At 45.9% G+C, this 18,471-nt stretch overlaps 5 long non-coding RNA genes across 8 annotated transcripts; 3 read left to right on the forward strand and 2 right to left on the reverse strand.

Moving 5' to 3' along the window:
- Positions 1 to 275: 275 nt before the first annotated feature.
- Positions 276 to 5,729, reverse strand: LOC148640815 (uncharacterized). 4 transcript variants are annotated; one of them, XR_015929952.1, is made up of 3 exons: positions 1,278 to 1,407; positions 1,061 to 1,186; positions 276 to 585 (listed from the first exon to the last, which is right to left on the reverse strand). It is a non-coding gene; the product is annotated as an uncharacterized LOC148640815 (long non-coding RNA). The 4 variants fall into 4 exon arrangements; XR_015929953.1 differs by having other exon boundaries at positions 781 to 1,186; XR_015929951.1 differs by lacking the exon at positions 1,278 to 1,407 and adding an exon at positions 5,650 to 5,729 and having other exon boundaries at positions 276 to 1,186.
- Positions 843 to 5,860, forward strand: LOC148640816 (uncharacterized). The gene is made up of 4 exons (XR_015929959.1): positions 843 to 949; positions 1,033 to 1,220; positions 1,293 to 1,337; positions 5,668 to 5,860. It is a non-coding gene; the product is annotated as an uncharacterized LOC148640816 (long non-coding RNA).
- A 1,774-nt stretch (positions 5,861 to 7,634) lies between these two features.
- On the forward strand, positions 7,635 to 10,050 carry LOC148640817 (uncharacterized). The gene is made up of 4 exons (XR_015929947.1): positions 7,635 to 7,863; positions 8,190 to 8,281; positions 8,647 to 8,786; positions 9,672 to 10,050. It is a non-coding gene; the product is annotated as an uncharacterized LOC148640817 (long non-coding RNA).
- A 3,840-nt stretch (positions 10,051 to 13,890) lies between these two features.
- Positions 13,891 to 17,587, forward strand: LOC148640818 (uncharacterized). Its single transcript, XR_015929958.1, has 2 exons — positions 13,891 to 14,301; positions 14,456 to 17,587. It is a non-coding gene; the product is annotated as an uncharacterized LOC148640818 (long non-coding RNA).
- On the reverse strand, positions 16,411 to 17,761 carry LOC148640819 (uncharacterized). The gene is made up of 2 exons (XR_015929949.1): positions 17,407 to 17,761; positions 16,411 to 17,312 (listed from the first exon to the last, which is right to left on the reverse strand). It is a non-coding gene; the product is annotated as an uncharacterized LOC148640819 (long non-coding RNA).
- Positions 17,762 to 18,471: the final 710 nt, after the last annotated feature.

Consider the following 18,471-nt stretch of genomic DNA (forward strand, 5'->3'; position numbering starts at 1 on the left):
CCGTTCCCTCAGCAGCGCGAAGCGTCATCCTTCACCTACCGGGCTGCGAGTGTCCTCGGTCTGCGGGGCTCTAATCGAGGCCGGGGATAGAGTCTGCAGTCTAGGCCGCAGACCAGCGGCTCCCGACTCCCCGACTATGACAGCCCGGTGCCCCGCGGCTGTAGCGCTGCGAGCCGCTTGGTGTGGCTGCTCAGAGGGGGACCCAATTCACGGTTCTCTACACCCCTGTACCCCACCCTCCCACACCCCAGACCCCAGAACAATCAATTAACCAATTAACACTCACAGCAGTTTATTACAGCAAATAAGGATATACAGCATAAAACAATTACACTATACAGCAGTGTTATTAAGCAGGTATCCACGCATTTCCATCTCGGTCCCCGGTGTCTCTTATTTTGCTACCTTTGTCGTCCTTTTCGCGCTCATCAGGGGGTTCACGTTATAAATAGGGGCGGGTCTGTACTCCAAGCCCGTGCAGGCTGGGGTCCCAGCCAGAGGGAGGTGGGGGGACTCCGGCGGCTCGCTGGCTGGGAGAGAGGCGGCTGGTACCCCGCTGCTCTCCGGTACAGGCGCTTTGCTCGGCTGCCGGGGGAAAAAAAAATGCATTAAGTTTTTCTTATGGGTTTTGACAAAAGCAGCAACTTTTTCTACGAGAAATGCATTTTAAATGTTTTTAACTCTCTCGCTTTAACCTTTACAGGAGGACAACCGGCGTTTCGAGAGCAAGGTAAGCGGTATATCTCTCTCTCCTCACACCGGGAGTTTCAGTTTTCACACCGGGTCTCACACGGCTGGGCTCCAGTTTCCTGCGGTCAGTTACCAGTAACTCGAGTTACCAGTTTCCCCCAGTTCAAGCTAACCAGAGCGGTCGGCGTGTCTTCATGCAAACCGACTCCGGAGAAAGAAAACCCAGCCGGACCTGCAGCTGCACAGTGAGTCGATACAGGTAAGAGACGAAGCCCCTGTGAAAGTAGTTTTCAGTCCTAAACGAGCCTTGAAGCTGCGCTTTCCTGACCGGGTCTCTCTCAGCCTCAAGGAAGAAGAGACTCGGACTCGCCTGTGAATCCGCCGCGGAGCTCCGGTCACTCGGTACACGGGTGGGTCTGCGCTCAGGTCTCCACGCCGAGAAGGATCCGACAGCCGTCATTTAAAGCCCAGAGCCGCGCCAGGATCCTGCAGAAGCCTGGAATACAAACGAGAAAAAGCGTATTGTGCAGGTAAAAAACACAATATACAACAAGCAGTTTAAAGAAGCTGAAGCACGATTTTAATACCATGTTTCTCCGCAGAGTCAAACCACAAGTCCTACAGCCAGTCCGGCAGCTCCGCCAAAAGTAAGTTAAGCAATTCATTTACTTTTCAAGCCCCATTTTATAATATTTTCCACTCGGACAGAGAAAAGCCGATAGCCGTCGCCCATGATCCTACTCCAGCTAAACGGTAAACTTGAGAAACTTTCTTTGTTTGCCAACTCGCTATTTAAAGGCAGAGAAGCGATTCGGGTGTCGGAACCGCTAAACAGCCGCGGATTGAAGTCTAATTGCAGACTGACCGCACCTGCTTTCTCATTCAGACTCGGCCAATAGGGGCGGCGGATCCCGGAGCTGCTCGTCTCTGCTGCTAAACAGCGAGTTTTCAAACAGGGACACGAGAGACCAAAAATCCCCTAACAGGGACAGTTAAACAAAAATAAATCTCACCCGAGGCTAAAAATAGGTTTTAGTCTGAGCTACTCGGCTTGCAGCCCTTCCAGTGCACTCCACTGCAGTAATCTGACTCAACCAGCTGCTTAATTACTGCTGATCCTGCTCATTATCAATTCAACAGCACTGGGTGCAGCTACACTGTAATGCAGTGGACTGGAGAGGCTGCAAGTAGCTCTGATTCCAGTATCAAGGTCCCACCTTCACACTACAATACCCTGAGACAGGATGGGCTCCCACACTGACACTACACTGCCCACTCATGCTCTTTATTCACCTCAAGGCAACACTGCTCACAGGGAACACAAATAAGGAACAAGCAGGTGTTGACTCCACTCTGGAAAGGAAACAGGAAAATGGTTCTGGCTGTGGAGCTGTCTGTGTGTCGGGAGGCCATCAGGCTGCAGAGAAACAGGACACCTTGAGACAGAACAGGAGTCTGAAGAGGCTCTGAGACTGAAAGCAATCACTTCTACACCTGTGCTCAACCCATTACCTCACCACATCCTGCCCAAACAGTTAATAAACCTCATTCTCAACACTCATTACTAAACCACTTTAGTTTCTCTGGTTTATTCACTCTACTGTGATGAATGTTAATGGTTCCTGCCCCTTGCCTGCTTTCTGACAGCATCCAAACCACACAGCAGTTCTCCTGTGCTTGTGTTGGGGTGAACTCGACTGTTGCAGGGGAAGGACATGTTTTCTGATGATGTGGAGTGAGTCTGAATCCTGCAGTTAGTATATGAATGTGATTCAGATATCAGGACTCTACAGTGACAGTGTTAAGGACAATTGTAGCTGTTGTCTCACACATGAAGAAAACTCCAGAGCCAGAATAAATGTTCTTCTCAGTGTGGAATTCTCCCCTACTTGTTCCTCTGCAGCTCCTACACTGACACTCCTCTCCACTCGGAGCACATTCAAACAAGCAGGTTTTTCCTACAGCTGAATGAAACTCCTTTCACCAACAGCCTCAGCTGCACTCCCACCCAAAGACACTCAGATCTTTTTCATGGTCCAGTGGAAGAATTCTAACAGCCCAGAATATGAACAAAGCACATTCATTCAAGTCACTGGCCGTCGGTCAGCCCCTCCTGTCAAGGTGTATTGATACTGTGGGACACTTGAAAATGCAGGTTTTCATTGGAAAGGTACAGTGTCCTCCATCAGTACTGCAATGAGTCAACTTTACAGTCAAGCAATTTGTTCTTGTGATCAGAACAGAAATATTGACTTAGTTTTATTCTGTGGTAATTCTCTGCATACATTTGATCATATTACAATAAACAATGTTCAGCTTTCCATTTTTAAGTTACTGGGACACATTCACTTTAAATACATTTCAGAGTGTAGAACAGTATGTGCTTGTATATCCCTCTGAGACAGTAACTGCATGAGGTCTGAGACCCATTGAGCTCACTGCCCTCTGTAATCATCTGAGATGCTTTGCTTTTGCCACAAAGTTCTTATTTAGTCTTCAGGTGCTCATACTTCAATTGTTTTTCCTTCTGTCAATAGTGTTGAAATCTAGACATTAGACCAACAGGTTAATGTGTTTCTATAGTTATTCTCCTGATGACCTCCTTGGTTGCATTATAAACTGACTCAAAGCTACAGCACCTGAATATTTGATGTGTGTCCTCTGAGCTGAGATGTAGATGACATGTATGGTCCCTAACTAACACCACCTCTAATCCTACTCCTGTACATGTGATCAGCATCTGAGCTCAGAGGGAGCACAGAGGACATTGAGGTGTTGCTGGAGCTCTCAGCTCTGAGTCCACAGCCTTCAGGTTTGAGCTTCAGTGACCCAGTAAACTAGTGCTGATGGAGACAGACAGGTGAAGGAGTCTCCTCATGATCTCCCCAGGCCAGGCCATGACTCTCGCAGGAGGTGCTGTTCTCTGGAGCATCTGCAGCTCCTTTCTTTCTCCACACTTGAACCTGTCATCTCTGTACTCTGAGCGCATGCTGAAGCCTGGTGGAGGTAATGTCATGGCCTGGGGATGCAGGAATGGCTCGGACTGGGTCACTTGTTATTGAGGATGTAGCTAATGATGGCAGCAGCAGAGGGATTTCTGAAGTTTACAGAAACGGGGTCTCTGATGCATTAGAAAAGGCTTCCATACTTATTGGACACTGCTACTGTCATGCAGCATGACAATGACCCAAAGCACCCAGTCAGTGCAAGCAAAGAGCTCATCAGGAGAAAACAGAAACTGGTCAAGTGTGTCTACAGATCTCAGTCCAACTCGAAGTCACTGCTTTAGCATGATATAAAGTAAAAGCATCTCAAGAACAGGCGATACCTCATCTTCATTGATGACACTGAGTACAGTGAGCTCATTTACTGGTTTACACTCTGAAATGCAGGTAACATGAATGTGTCCCAATAAGTCAGACCATATGACATGATGAGGATTAATTCACCACTATTCCTGCTGCCTCCTGGTGTTCATTCAGACTCACAGAGGTCTGAGATTATGATTTCCAAATTGAGGAGAATCTGATTTACAGGGTGAGTTGGCTTAGATCCCAAAACCCCGACATCACACTGACACTCCTTCACTACAGCTGCAGCACTGAAGTAATCAGCATTAATGTGGAAGTCTGACATGTACAATTCATCAAGCATATTCTGTAGTTGTCTAGAACTCCATCTTATATACTTGTTTCTGAATTAATACTGATATTCTCAATCATTTAAACCAGAACACTGAACTTGTTGCTGGACTTGTCAGCTACACCCAACTGTCTTCTGCAAGAACAGCTCAGTCAGGAGGTCAGCAGGTGGAAACAGTGGACAGTCTTGTACTGGCCAGGCCAGTCTCCACATTTAAATCCTCCTGAGCAATATTTTACAGGCTGAAGAAAATCAAAACCTCAAGAATAGACAACTTGGTAGCTGCAGAGAGGAGGATGCTAAGAATATTGAGCTGACTGTGTCCAGACTGCAGGCAGTTATTGTCTCAAAGGCAGCTTCACCCACATATTTACCAGTCTTTACTGTCACTTGAAATTACAGCATGGAACTGGCTGTGCTTGAATATGATCAAATGTATGCAATTCCAAAAATAAATTGTATGTTTTATTCTGTTTGTTATTCATCTCCTGTTCAAGAATAAAAATTGCTTGACTGTAAAATTGTGGCTCATTGCTGGGGTACTGGGTGTAGATCTAGGACGTGTCTGGCTGTATTTAACAATGCAGGGGGTTGACATGATTTGCTGTGGAACTGAGGGACCTGTGCTCACGGGCAAACTGAGAACTAGATCTAGTTATGGGAAGCACTTGATGAGTAGTGACACCCTGTTCAGTGGAGTGTTCTGCACTCGGGTTTCAACTGTACAACAGGCTAGAGCCCATTCACTGATCTAGTGCTCAGTATCCCGCACTGTCCCGGGACAGATGTGATGGCCGTACTGTACAGCACACCTCGCTCTGCATGACCCCGGCACATACAGATTCCTTAGAGCGCCAAGTTCTTTTTAAAAAGCCAAAACGAACCTAGAACGAGTTAAAATATAAAAGCAACATACGGGTGAGAGTAGAGTTTAAAAAGCACAACCCAGCTTGGACAAACAGACCGCGTCTCTGTCTGCGCTACAGCGAGATGTGAATAAACCGCATCTTGGTCAGCTTCCTGACCGATGTGTGGTGATTGAACGTTGAGATTAATAAAACTTCATAGGGTTCCTAAATTTGAATCGAAATTAAAGCGGGTGAGTATTTCTCGTGACAGTAAGGACACGGTCTGGAGGTCTTGAGCCCTTTTTATTCTAAACTCATTTTCCCGACATTGGGACGAGCCTTTGTTTCGCAAAGCGAGCTGCGCTGTACTGCCGAGTGATTCCCTGAGCCCCTCCGCCAGCACAGCTCCTCACTCCTGTCTGATTACTGTCGCTGCGCTGCTGCTCAGTGCTGAACTCCGAGCTCTTACCTGCTTGTCTTGTTTCAGGTCTCCCCTGGCTGCTGTCCCTGCCGCCCGGATAGAACCCGTCCAGCACTGACCAGACTGCTAGCGCTAGACAGGAAATCGTCATCCCGGACGCCGTTACTTGTGATTCTGGTGTTTTTTTGTTTCGTTGTTGCCAACTGTCTTTTATTTGTATGCTTGCAAAACTTAATAAAGAATTTTAACTTCTGTCTTACTTTCTTCTTTTCTTCGTAACATTATTTCTTACACAAAAATAAAACCAAACAAAACGGTCAACGAGTACCGCCCACGATGCATATTCATGAGGGGCGTGGTTAACGAGAGGGCGTGTCGGATAATCGAGTAGGGGAGTGTTGCATTATTCATGAGAGGGTGTCACCAAATGATGACGTCACGCAAGCCAATCAAAATGTCTGGATGAGAGCCCACCTCCAAGAGTTTTGCTCTCAGGTGATTGGTCAGTTTGAAGCACAACTTCAATTATGGGATAAAACCCCTTTTTCACTATCCTGATTGGTTGAAGGATCTATCAATCAAATCACCACACCCCCAAAAATGACGCACTTCTTAAGGGTTGTCTTTATTTGATTGACATGAGGTTTAACCCAATCCCAGAAGCCCATCTCCAAGACCAGCCCCGGGTGAGATTTGTTTAATACTAATTAACTTTAATTCACTTATTGCATAAACAAATTATTCATTATAATGAATTAGAATAATATGAAATTTTAATTAACAATTAAACATTTAGACAGCAACTCTTTTTGTTTCAATTTCCCTAAGATATTTACATTTTTTAGGTAACACAATCTGAAAGACAGCAACCAAGTTTTTAAAAATACATTCTCCGAAAAAATGACAAATAAGCCAGAAGTAAAATGAATTTAAATTTTATTTGTGTTCAGTGCAAGTGTAAACACATTTTAGAAATCAAAAAGCATTCGAGTGAAAACGTTTTCTTTCCAGTTGAAAAAAGAAAAAACAGAAATCATTAAAACAGAACTTATTAAAATACAAGTGACTGATCAACCGATTTTAATACAAATTTAAATACACATGAGAGCGTTAACGCCAACATCTTACTGACAAAACAAGCAGTAGAAAAACAAATTCACACGGCAAACATGAGAAAATAACGTTATTTTCACTAGAATTGTTTTTTTATTTCATATCACATACGCAAATAGCTCATTAAAATACAAGTGATAAGCGCGCGATTTTAATAAATGCAAATTTAATGCAAATACGAGTTAACAAACATCTTAAAGTCACCTTTTCCATACTAAAGCAAAGTGAGCGTTTTAATTTAGTACAAACAATAAAAACCTTAAAAATTAAAAAAAAAACAATTCTAGCCAAAAACTAATTTTCTAGTTCTTATTAACAAGAGAAATGCAAATCAGCTCATTAAAATACAGCGACTGATTTTAATAATGCAAATGTAATGCAAATATGAGTTAACAAACATCTTACAAAAAACAAAAAGTCACTTTTTCCACACTTAAAGCAAAGTAAGCGTTTTAATTAAATACAAACAATAAAAACCTTAAAAATAAAAAAAACAATTCTAGCTAAAAACTATTTTTTTAGTTCACATTAACAAGACAAATGCAAATCAGCTCATTAAAATACAGCGAGTGATTGTAATAAATGCAAATAAGGAGTTACTGCCGCCATCTTGCTAATTAAACACAAACAACACAAAACCGATCGATACTCACTAGCTGAAAGTCAGGAACGTCCAGTTTTAAATCCAACTTAACGATTCCGTGATGTGTCATAACGATATCATTAAAAATAGGCCAAAAAATGACTAAAAACGCAATAAAATCGAGAAAACGCCATTCACAAACCCCACCTCCACATTTCGGCAGAACTTCCGGAAGGAGCCATACTGGGGGCGGGGCGTATTTAAATAAGTGAATCTCAGCCAATCAGAATCCATGACGTCACGATCCCCACCCCCTCCCAACCCACGCCTGTTGGCAGTAGAGGGTGGGGCTGCACCGCCCTCATGCTTTGGGAGGACGAGCTACAAATTAGATTAATTGTAAAACCCCTGCCTATATATTGAATATTAATAAAGGATTTTGATGGGCAGAGCAGCAAATAATGTCGTCTCGCCTGTTTATTGGTTACTTTGGGCTCCAGGTCCTATAAATTCTGACCCAGCTGATTATCTTCTTTACGCGCGAGAGCCGGGCAAGACAGACAGCGGTAAGTAACTCGTCCAAACGATTTTCAAGCTTTACCCTCTGTGCATTTAAACCTGTATAAGGTAATCGTTTTACAATACTTCTCTACTCTATTTCTTATTATTTTCTCTGGGCTGTGCTTATGTTGTCTGCAGAATCTTGTGAATATTCGTTCATATAACGTGTTGCTTGCCACTGCTCTTGAAATGTACTTGTAATTCGAGACTAACAAACATCACTCTTTTTTCGGTTTTGTCCACTAAATCACATTTTCGTTCAGTCTGGCGGGACCATGTACGAGTCGAGAGGTAAGTTTCAGTATTTTATCTGCATCTCGTTTCTCTCCAGCTCTCTCACTCCGGAGCTCGGCCAGGACTCGCGGCCCCAGTGACAGTGAGGGGAGAGTTTTACTGCCTGCTGTAAAGGCAACAACATGTCGGGTAAGAACCGGGGAATGGTGTGAGACAGACGGGGCGCTGCTTTCACATTTCGGGTCAGCTCTCTTGGGCAACTCACTGGTACCCTGGCTTGACCAAGAGGAGCGGGCTGTCGGGCTGTGGGAGCAGCTGTCTGCAGAGCCGCGTATAGAGACCGTGTACCTGGCTCTGCCGTCTGTGGCTGCAGGCTGCCCTCTGGTGGCGACTAAGAGCAACAGCGTGTGAGCTCGGGCTTCTGAAACAGTGGAGCTCACTCCACTACTTCACTGTTCAGTCCTGTACTACCGTTCTTACTCAGTGCAGTGTGAAATGTACTCTGACACAGCTCGACTATGAGTTTTAATGACTGCACTTGTCTGTCATTCCAGCTTTCAACAAAGGCTTTGACTTCACCTCCAGCCTGGTTCCACTTTCACCTTCATCTCCCTCCCTGCTGCCTCCTGCTGCTCCTCCCTCTACTGAGGACTGAGACTGTGAAGAGACAGAATCTGGCTCTGGGACTGACAGGGTGAGTTGGTTTAGATCTCTACACCCTGACATCACACTGACACTCCTTCACTACAGCTGCAACAGTGTCACAGTCTAGATCTCTTCACACTTTCCTTTACTTCTTCCTCTGCCACTAATGTTCCTGATCATTTCAAATAAAGGCTGCTAATTCACAGTGATCTATGTCCATCACAGGAATCCTGAGTGTCTAAAGCTCCTCCTCTGAGTTCAGATGCTGATGGCATGTCCACTCCCTAACCCCACTACTAACCCCACTCCTCACTCTTCTACATGTGATCAACATCCCAGCTCAGAGGAGGAGCTGAAGACACTCAGGATCCCTGTGATGGTCAGAGATCACTGTGAATTATCAGCCTTTATTTGAACTGACCTGGAAGTCAGTTGCTTGAGTCCCAGACAGATTTCAGTCGACAGGTTTTCTCAGTGCTATATAAGTGCAGTCAGTACTTGTGATTCATCTACTTCATGATCTGAAACTGAGTGGACCTGATTTCATGTCCGTGTAAGATGTTATTAAAGTCTGTTTTTCCTGCTGTCACCCTTCTGCTATCAGTTTGTTTACCATTGGCTCTATACAGGGCCTAGAATGATTAGAGTACATTAGATTTCTGTGAGCAAGATGCACTGTGTAGGACTTGACACGTTATTGTTCATATTTCTCCAAGGGGTGTGGATCTGCAGATCATTGTGTACCTTGTGTTTATCTCTTACTCCTTCTTCCTGCTGAGACTCTTCAGTGTTTGCCTGTATTCTATATCCTACCTCGATATGTCATTTTCTCAGTTGTTGTATTTGAAAGGAGGTGGTCATACTGTATATGTGACTTGTTTAGCTTGTTAACTGCTAAATCCATCCTTATCTTTCTGAATTCGTGTCTTTGCAGCAGTACTGTAGTGGAGCTGATGGGAGGGGCTGCAGGTTTAAGATTTGTGATCTCCGCTGGCCAAATACACACCCTGAGACAGGCTGTGCCCACACCTGAGCACTGCACTGAGCTTTCCTGCTCTCCTGTCAGCTCAAGGCAATGCAAATATGGGACAAGCAGGTGTCGACTCAACACTGGAAATGGTTCTGGCTGCGGAGTCGTGTCTGTGTGTCGGGAGGCCGTCAGGTTGCAGAGAAACAGGACACCTTGAGACAGAACAGGAGTCTGAAGAGACTCCGAGACTGGAAGCAATAACTTCTACTCCTGTGCTCAACTGATTGATTACTGTGCCATTGTGATAAAATGATGACAATAAAAGGACGAATAATTAACATCACTAATAGTCTTCTCATTTCTTTTACATTGCTCTCGTTCTTGTGTTACTGTAGTCAGTCTTCTCTGACCAGCTGGTCACAGCTCCTGTACTGACCAGACCCAGGACAGCTGGTCAGCCAGTATTTCAGATGGAAATTAGGGCTCTAGATTGCAGGTCAGAAGATTAAAAGAATCTAATTTAGAACAATTTAAAGATGCAGCTTAGTTTCTAAATATGTAAGTGTTAATGAACTATGAACAGTCTGCAAAAATCCAGCCCCAGTTTCCTCACTGAGTGCTTTCAGTGACTTGAGCTGTTTGGGATGGAGGAGTCTGATGTAGCTGGAGCCTGATACCCCCTGTGTGTGTGAGGGAGAGGAGGAGAGCAGGAGTATGAAGGAAAGGGGGGAGTGAGGAGAGAGGAAGAGGGATACAGAGAGAAATCTGGGAGGTAAATTTTGGGGGGAGTGTGGGAGGCAGGAATCTGTAGATGATCAGACAGATTTCTTTCTCCTAGTCGATGGAGAGCTGGAGGAAGGGGTGATGCTGGTATAACACTTTCTCTGGGACACCTGAAGAGTCAACTCTCCACCAAGAACATCTTGGATTCTCTTTTTCATTGATCGGTTTTATTCAAAGCTGTAGTCAAGCTGAACCCCAATGTAGTTGTGTATATACTGTCTATAAAGGAGATGAAGATCACTAAAACAGTAAAACTCTTCTGATCTGTCTCCTCACACCCCTGGAGAAGCTGTGCACCTCAAACCTTGAGCCACAGATAACAACTGGGTTCTTTCTACACAGACAATCTAACCCCGTTAGTGAAGGGCAAGAGGGCTCAGTGTCTTGGCCCCTCAGGTGCTTGACCGCTGTGCTCTCTGCTGACGGGTCTTGTAGATGTGGGTCCAGCTGGAGGACGTCTCTGCTCCTGCAGTGGAGTCACCCGTTCGCCCAGTTCCTTCTGCGGGCCGGCTCCTCTGTGGATCTGGAGGGGGAGGCTGACTGGCCGTGTCTGCTCTGAGCTCAGCAGCCCCACAGTGTCCGGGGACAGAGGTCATCACGTTGCTCTCCTGTCCCTCCGCTCCCTCTCCCTGAAACCCTCTCTGCTCTCTGACTGACTGCGGCTGCGCTGCTGCTCAGGGCTGAAATCCCAGCTCTTGCCTGCCTGTCTTGTGTCTCAGGTCTCCCCTGCTGCTCCGACAGAACCCAGACCGCTGGCACTGGACCGGACGTCACTCGTTCACTGTCCTGAGTTTGTGATGCCCTGTGTCCAGCTCAGCTCTCACCTGAACACTTTCCCCCTTCACTCCCGATTCCTGGGGCAGATCTTCCTCTGGCCCCAGGTCATGACCTGGCTCTTCCCTGTCTAGGACTGGACACGCTAAAGGCGCTGGGATCCAGCTGAAACAGGAGCAGAAATCGGGAGTGAACGCCAGGTGGGATTCGGTGGAAACACACAGTGAGGCTTCTTGGATGGAAAATTCCCAGCTGAATGTCTGAGAGCCCCAGCACGGTCCTGCAGCCAGTAGAGGAGTACCAGTGTCCCAGTGGGTGTGAGAAGCTCTCTCGCTCTCTCATGATCCTGTCTCCTGTACGACTGTTTCAGCTCTAGCAGCTCCGAGCCTCAGACAGGGGTGTAGTTTGTCCCAGAAGAGTTCAGGGAGGGCGAGAGAATTGAGAGTCCAGCTGTGATTTCTGTGTTGTATTTTGTCTTTGAACAGTTTGGGATGGAGTGAAATATTTGGGAGTCCGGCTGTGATTTCTGTGCATTAGTTGTCTCTCAGAAGAGTTTGGGGAGGGTGAGAGAATTGAGAGTCCAGCTAGGATCGATCTAAGAGGAGTTTGGGGAGGGCGAGAAGGAAGAGACTCCAGCTGTGATTGCTGTGAAGTATTTTCTCTCAGAAGGGTTTAGTCAGGGTGAGAGGAGTGAGAGTCCAGCTCTGATCTGTTTGCTGTAATTTGTGTCAGAAACATTTGGTGAGGGTGATTTCTGTGCAGTAGTTTCTCTCAGAAGAGTTTGGGATGGGTGAGAGGGGAGTGTGAGTACAGAAGGTACTTCTGTTCTGTAGCTTCTCTCAGAAGAGTTTGGGGAGGGTGAGTTGAGTGAGCTTCCTGCTGTGGTTTCTGTGCAGTATTTATTTGCTCTCTGAAATATCACCTTCTGACATTGCTTTTCACGGTGTTACTGCAACTTTAAATGTCGACATTTGAACTGATTGAAGTAGTTCAGGTGGGTAGACGCGCCAGCATGTGTAAACTGCAAAGGAACAAATAATAGGTTTATTTCCTGCTGAAAAGAGAAGAAAGAAAACACAGCATTTCATCCGTGGAGTCTTCTTCAGGTGTGAGGTGTGTAGTATCACAGTGCTCCATTGCAGCAGATAGACAGTATCACAGTGTTCTAGTGTAGCAGAAACACAGTGCAGAAGACAATTTCACAGTGCACCAGTGCAGCAGAGAGTATCAGTGTTACAGTGCAGCAGACAGTATCACAGTGATTCAGTGTAGAAGAAAGACAGTATTACAGTGCAGCAGACAGTATCACAGTGTTCCAGTGCAGCAGACAGACATTATCACAGTGTTATAGTGCAGCAGACAGTATCATAGTGTTATACTGCAGCAGACAGTATCACAGTGCCCCAGTGTAACAGACAGTATCACAGTGTTCCAGTGTTGCAGACAGTATCACAGTGTTCCAGTGTAAAAGACAGTATCAAAATTCTCCAGTGCAGCAGACAGTATCACAGTGTTCCAGTGTAGCAGACAGACATAATAACAGTTACAGTGTATCAGACAGACATTATCACAGTCTTATAGTGCAGCAGACAGTATCACAGTCTTACAGTGCAGCATACGTACAGTATCACAGTGTTCCAGTGCAGAAGATATACAGTACCACAGTGTTACAGTGTATCAGACAGTCATTATAACAGTGTTATAGTGTAGCAGACAGACAGTATCACAGTCTTATAGTGCAGCAGACAGTAAAACAGTGTTCCAGTGCAGAAAATAGAAAGTATCAGTGTTCAGTGTAGCAGGCAGACAGTATCACTGTGTTACAGTGCAGCAGAAAGACTGTATTACAGTGTACAGTGTAGCAGGCAGACAGTATCACTGTGTTACAGTGCAGCAGACAGTATCATAATGTTACAGTAAAGCAGACAGACAGGATAACAGTTTCCAGTGCAGACAGACAGTATCACAGTGTTCCAGTGTAAAAGACAGTATCAAAATTCTACAGTGTAGCAGACAGACAGTTTCACAGTGTTCCAGTGTCGGAGGCAGCTGTGGGTGGTCTGTACTCTATGTAGGGGGATCCTGGCTGTGCTGGATTAGATCCACTGTCCTGGTATGTTAGTGAATTTGATTTCAGCATAGGTCACATCTTCAGCCCTGGTGTCTCACTGTCTCAACGTCTTTAAAATGTCTCTTTCTCATCACGTTGGACTGCCTCTCCACACAGAGACAGAGGAAGTATACTGAATGAGGAAGAGTCAGAAGGAGGAGTTGTCTACGTTGGTTTGGTAAATCATCCAAACAATTCCAGTCGATTTCTTTTTGAAGCCTATATTGTGACTCGTCCTACAAAAATAGTTACTCTTTGGATATTTAACGTAAAAAAGCCCGCAATCTTAATGAATTCGTCAGTAATAAAATTACGCCTATTGATCGAAAGACAGAAGGAGGTTTCGATTCCGATAAATGTCCGCCAGGCGGCGGTGGTTGAGCCCATCTATCTCGCGATTGGTCAGTAGGTGTGATTGACAGTAAGTATTCCCAATTAGAGACGAGACTCAGTCCAGTTGCCCAATAAACTCCGAGATTCATGAGAGGGGCGGGAATCTTAAATTTGTTTTTTCTCCTCCGCTCATTGAAACACAGGAAGAAATATTTAATCGTTGTTGCTTTTATTTGTTAAAACTCAGAGACAGCGTTTTCTACTACAGCTGTTAACTGTTGCTGTGTGTCTCGTGTTTTGTTCATCTGAACACGTGAAATCACGGAGCTACGTTACACGAGTTGCTGTGAAAAATTGATTTTATTGTTTCAGACACGTTGTGCCTCAATGATCGTTAACCTTCGTGCAGATGAAGAAGATGATGATGATAATAGAGAACTCAAAGTGAAACACTCGTGTCAGAGCATGTCTTCTAACTGTCACTGAAGAACAGACTGAAGCTCAAACCTTTTCAAAAGCTAACCCCTTGAGCTGTGAAGATCATGAGGACCAGCTGGACAGTCCACTGTCCACTCCACAGCCCTGAGGACGGAGGTAGGCAGGACAAGAGCTCGTCTTTAACAGGAGCTGTGACAATTGAGGGTGTATTTTCGTTTGTTTTTATATTTATTTCTATCGTGTTTTTTTGTCTTTTCGTGATAAATGTGCTGTGTATTGTGTTGTGTCTTTTACCTGCCTGAAAAAACAGATGTCCAGTCCGTAGGGTCAGTTTGTCTGCAGCAGGGCTGTCCAGTCCTGGTCCTGGAGGGTTCAGTGTGTCTGCAGCAGGGCTGTCCAGTTCTGGTCCTGGAGTGGTCAGTATCTCGGCAGCAGGGCTGTCTAGTCCTGGTCCTGGAGGGGTCAGTGTGTCTGCAGCAGGGCTGTCCAGTCCTGGTGATTTAGTTACTTCATTAATATTTATTTTTCTCCGACGGCAGGCGGAGCGATGCGCCGGTTGGAGTATTCTCGGTCGCATTTAATGGCAACGTCAGCTCAAAGATTTGGTTCAAACCACCAAATTGAGACGGGCGTGCCGACAAGCAGGGTCTGCTGATGCGGGATTAACGCTAGGATGAGAGAGATTAATATTTATTTTTCTCAGCACTAGAATAGATAAAGAGAGAATGCAGATTGTGGTTTAATCTTTATTTAAAAATAACTTATTGAACATTATTAAAATGTTTATCTTTTCAGACACATTAAATATTTATAGAAAAAAAGAAAATGTTTTGAATACCTGTTTAAATGTGTTGCTTTATATATACCTGTACAGATACAATCTGTCAATGCTGTATCTCCTCAGTATGCTGTATGTTTGTATTCTCTCTGTTCATTCTTGTAATTGCCATCGTGATGTGGAATAGTGTTGTCAGTTGTTGTGTTGAAAGGAGATGAGCTCTGTTGTAGTAAACTGTGTTGTGCTCTTTGATCCCCCTGTCTGAGCTGCTTCTACACTGCTGTGGGTATTTTCTCAGGGACGGCCTCTGGAGAATCTGTACCAGCCTCAGGAATGGACACCGATATCAGCTGACTGGTCCTTCACTCCTTCATTCTGATGGTTAACTAAATTACTGTACTGTTTTTCACGTGATAAAGCACTATTGATCAGACTTTTAGTCACTTGTTTTTATCTTATTTTGTTCTTTAATTCAACACAAGGTTGTGAACACCTTTTCTATGCTCTTGGGCTTTATTTCCAGTGTCTGTGGGGGAAACTGCAGTCTTCGTGTTGATGAGAGAGCTGACTCACACTGACTCATTGCAGTAACTTTCACAGTGAAGCAGAGTCCCGTGCACTATGCAGGACTGACAGCCCCTCTGAACAGTGTGCAGGATCACAGCAGCTACAACTACCTTCAACATTGAGTGACATATACCATTAAAATTTTAATTTTCAATTCACTTAATTTGTGCAGTGGCTCCAGCAGTGCCCTGTGCTCTCAGGTCTGTCTTTATTATAGAAGGGGGTCCTGCTGTCGGCTGGGGGATGAATCGCAGTTTTAAAGATCTTGTGTTTTGGCGGCGCTGATGTTTTACCGCGGTGCTGGGGCTTGTTGTGGAACGCGGTGGTCTGCGGTCAGTGAGAGGCTGGGTTCAAATCCCAAGACTAGGCTGTGGTTGGTGAGGATCTTGGTTCAAATCCTCGGACTACACAGCATTTTATAAACCCCGAAACAAAGTAGATGAGCAGAGATACTACTTTTAGAATTGCAAGAACAGGAGGGATACCTTTTTATTTTTTTCCCGTTTACCGAAATTTTGCCAGTATGACCGCGGAGTTACTCTAGACTTAGTATTGGTATCTACTGATATTGTTCTCTGGGGATGAACTTGCACTCTTCTGATTGGCTGTTCTCACACCCACTTCTTCCACACGCTGATTGGACACTATTAACACTGAACCCCGCCCTTCAGCACAGCCACACTCCCTGTCTCAGTCACCATGGTGACAAGACGCGTTCCCTCAGCAGCGCGGGGCGTCATCCTTCACCAACCGGGCTGCGAGTGTCCTCTGGCCGGCAGGGCTTTCTTAGCGAGAGCGGGGATGGAGGCTGCCGACTCCCGACTCCCCGTCCACGACAGCCCGGTACCCAGAGGCAGTAGCGCTGCGAGCCGCTTGGCGTGGCTGCTCACAGGGGGTTCTCTACACCCCAGACCCCAGAATAAATCAAACCACTCTTAGCAGTTTATTACAGCAAATAAGGATATAAAGCATAAAACAATCACACTATACAGCAGTGTTATTAAGCAGGTATCCACGCATTTCCATCTCGGTCCCCGGTGTTTCTTATTTTGCTACCTTTGTCGTCCTTTTCGCGCTCATCATTGGGGGTTCACGTTATAAATAGGGGCGGGTCTGTGCTCCAAGCCCGAGCAGGCTGGGGTCCCGGCCAGATGGAGGTGGGGGGACTCCGGCGGCTCGCTGGCTGGGAGAGAGGCGGCTGGTACCCCGCTGCTCTCCCGGTACAGGCGCTTTGCTCGGCTGCCGGGGAAAAAACATGCATACATTTTCTGTTGCACGTTTTGACAAAACCAGACAAGTTTCGGACACGAACATCGTTTAAAGCAAGTTTTAGCTCTCTCGCTTTAACCTTTACAGCAGGACAGGGGCAGGCGACGTTTCGAGAGCAAGGTAAGCGGCTTCTCTCTCTCTTTCTCCTCACACCGGGTCTCACACGGCTGGGCTCCAGTTTCCTGCGGTCAGTTACCGGTAACTGAAATTACGAGTTTCCCCTTGTTCAAGCTAAACGGAGCGGTCGGCGCGTCTTCATGCAAACCGGCTCCGGAGAAAGAAAACCCAGCCGGACCTGCAGCTGCACAGTGAGTCGGCGAGTCCAGATACGCCCGGGTTGAGAGTCAGCGTTACCGGTAAGAGTGACGAAGTCCCAGCAAAAGTGGTTTTCAGTCCTAAACGAGCCTTGAAGCTGCTATTTCCTGACCGGAGACTCGGACTCGCTTGTGAATCCGCCGCGGAGCTCCGGTCACTCGGGTGGGTCTGCGCTCAGGTCTCCACGCCGTGAAGAATCCGACAGCCGTCGTTTAAAGCCCAGAGCCTCGTCAGGATACTGCAGAATACAAACGAGAAAAAGAGTTTTGTGCAGGTTAAAGTATAAAATACAACACTAGCAGTTTAAAGAACTGGAAGCACGATTTTAATACCATGTTTCTCTCCGCAGAGACGAAGCCACAAGTCCTACAGCCCGTCCGGCAGCTCCGACAAAAGTGAGTTCCGAATTTCACTTTATTTTTCAAGCCCCATTTTATTACATTTTCCACCAAGAGAAGCCGTCAACCTTCGCCTAGAATCCCACAGCTCCAGCTAAACGGTAAATTTGCGAAACTTTCTTTGTTTGCAAACTCGCTATTTAAAGACAGAGAAGCGACTCGGGCGTCGGAACCGCTAAACAGCCGCGGATTGAAGTCTAATTGCAGACTGACCGCACCTGCCTTCTCATTCAGACTCGGCCAATAGGGGCGGCGGATCCCGGAGCTGCTCGTCTCTGCTGCTAAACAGCGAGTTTTCAAACAGCCCGAGTGCAGAAATCCTGCTGCAGGTCCGGACACGTGAGATTACAAATCCCCTAACAGGGACAGTTAAGCATAAAATTAAATCTCATTTGAGGATAAAATAGGATTAGTTTGAGCTACTCAGCTTGCAGCCCTTCCAGTGCACTCCACTGCAGTAATCTAACTCAACCAGCTGCTTAATTACTGCTGATCCTGCTAATCATCAATTCAACAGCACAGGGAGCAGCTACACTGTAATGCAGTGGACTGGAGAGGCTGCAAGTAGCTCTGATTCCAGTATCAAGGTCCCACCTTCACACTACAATACCCTGAGACAGGATGGGCTCCCACACTGACACTACACTGCCCACTCATGCTCTTTATTCACCTCAAGGCAACACTGCTCACAGGGAACACAAATAAGGAACAAGCAGGTGTTGACTCCACTCTGGAAAGGAAACAAGAAAATGGTTCTGGCTGTGGAGCTGTCTGTGTGTCGGGAGATCAGGCTGCAGAGAAACAGGACACCTTGAGACAGAACAGGAGTCTGAAGAGGCTCTGAGACTGAAAGCAATCACTTCTACACCTGTGCTCAACCCATTACCTCACCACATCCTTCCCAAACAGTTAATAAACCTCATTCTCAGCACTCATTACTTAACCACTTTAGTTTCTCTGGTTTATTCACTCTCCTGTGATGAATGTTAATGGTTCCTG

Source organism: Lepisosteus platostomus, chromosome 25 (genome assembly GCF_059453375.1).
Source record: "Lepisosteus platostomus isolate fLepPlt1 chromosome 25, fLepPlt1.hap1, whole genome shotgun sequence".
NCBI classification, from domain to species: Eukaryota; Metazoa; Chordata; class Actinopteri; order Semionotiformes; family Lepisosteidae; genus Lepisosteus; species Lepisosteus platostomus.